Below are 2,535 nucleotides of genomic sequence, written 5' to 3'. Positions count from 1 at the left end.
AAATAATGCAATTATTTCCTTTTATTACAATAATGCAGTAAATAACTTGTAGCTCTAATTCAAATACAGTACTCTGTGTCCATGTTCTTATGCCGCTAATTAATTTAAAACCTCTTCTCACTCCTGCGCTTACCAAAGGCATGCAGTAAAAGTAAGCATGCGCTAATTATTTTAAAAACTCTGCTCACTCCGGCACTTACCAAAGGTATGCAGTAAAAATTTGAGTGTGTTGGTCTTGGTATCAGTACTATAGATGTTTGCATCAAACCGCCCTGCCCCTATTAGCTCGATAGAAACATGCTTGAGACACTAAGACTCACTCTAAAAACAAAAGTGGATGAAAGAAAAAAGAGGCATGAACTGCACTGAAGCTGTTTGCTCATAAAGTCTTACTTTCACAAGCATTTCACTTATACAACAGCCCATTAGCAGTTACATAAAGTCAATAAAGAATTTAGTGCACGCTGCCTGCTCCCCAGCCAGAGAATCAGGCCAACGCTGAGATGTGCTTTTGTACTTTGTTGGCAGAACAAAGCCCAGTTGCTCACATGTGCAGCAAACACTTCTGCCTCTTCATTTGTGAACTGTAATTCGAGCTAAAAACAACAAAGAATGTTATATATGTATGTATGTATATATGTGTGTGTGTATACGTATATATATATATATATATATATACATATACATATATATATATATATATATATATATATATATATGTGTATATATATACATATGTATATATATATATATATATATTATGTATATACATATACATACATATATGTATACATATATGTGTATATATACATATATGTATACATACACATATATGTGTACATAATTACATGTATGTGTACATAATTACGTGTACATGTACATAAATACATGTATATGTATGTATATATACATATATGTATGTATATGTATATACATATATATGTGTATATACATACACATACATGCATATAAATGTATATGTATATACATATATGTATAAATATATGTATATGTATATACATATATATGTGTGTGTGTGTGTGTGTGTATATATATACACAGTATATATATATATATATATACAGTATATATATATATACAGTATATATATATATACATATATTCATATTCCCAGGATTTGTAGATTTTTTCAATAAATTCCCATTAATTATTATATTTTGGTGGCCGAGGAGTGTTCACACCGACTATTAGCCAGCCGTCCCTGATTATATTGCGTTGACATCATACTTAAGTAGTAAACCAGCAACCACTGATGCACTGATCATCCGCCCAAGCCACGAAAAAAATACAGTTTCAACTGCCATTGTTATTTTTAAGTAAAGAACCATATATTTTCCTCAGGAGTTCCACACCAAAGGAGAGTGAATGTTAACTCAAAACAAAGAAGAAAGTGCATCTAAATGCGGAGCGATGAGTACACCGTCTCATACATCAATCACAACATAAAATAGCAATCTCCCACATAGCATCGTGGTTAAGGCAGGACATCACAGAGCATCATCGATAGGAAAAAAAACGATGCTCATTTTGTTAGGTAAACACATTTTTATTATAAGCTAAATTATTCATCTCTCAGCATTCACATATACTATTTTTAGTCTGAGTGCTTGTTTTTCATTCATACACTCATCCCTATGAAATAGAGAATTATTCCATCACCAACATATACCTCCTGTCTTTGCTGCATCTGACACATAAACAAACGTGTGTCTCACACACACACACATGCACACACACACACACACACACACATTCATGTGTTTTTGTTATTATTCAGGACCTCGGTTATGTTTGCGTTGCTAACACCACTCTGCTGCACCATCTCATTGTCAACATTACCACTTAACATACACTGTGACCCAATAATACCCCCTTTCTCACATCCCAACCAGTGGGGTTCTTACATCACTTACCTCGTGGGTTGTACCTGTTTCAAACACCTGCTGAAAAAAACGGACCGATTCTACCTCACCTATCATGTTGGTGCAGCCGAAACACATGCTTGTTTAAACGTATGATACAAAACATACTCCGATGTGTACAGCAGCGCTCTCTACGTGGGCCGTGGATCAACAGGCGGCCACCATTATGGCTCAAGTTCATTTTTGTGGGACCAAGAGTTTTTATTCAAGATGACGCAAGACCAAGGGGGCCCTGTTCAGCGTGCATATTGTGTACTTAGCTCCTTTTTCAACACAAAGAACAAGTCGCAGGCCACACTTTGAATACCCCTGACTTACGAGCATATCTGCTAAGCATGTACCGTAGCAAGAGGATTCGTATGGCCCCTTTCATCGGCACTAACAACTTTATCCACCAGATGGCGGAAGAGTGTTGAATATCGGAAAATTTGTTTTGTGGCGATATAGAGTGGCACTTTCCATCATTTTCAGCAGACTGCATTGCACGCAAGGTCCACCCAGGAATGGGGCCACATGAATCCCTTTCCTATTTATCCATTGGAGATTAATCCACAACGTGCATTTATGCAAATGAGCATCAGTTGAAATAGAT

Source organism: Nerophis ophidion, linkage group LG23, assembly GCF_033978795.1.
Source record: "Nerophis ophidion isolate RoL-2023_Sa linkage group LG23, RoL_Noph_v1.0, whole genome shotgun sequence".
Taxonomy (NCBI): Eukaryota; Metazoa; Chordata; class Actinopteri; order Syngnathiformes; family Syngnathidae; genus Nerophis; species Nerophis ophidion.
This window is presented reverse-complemented; position numbering follows the sequence as displayed.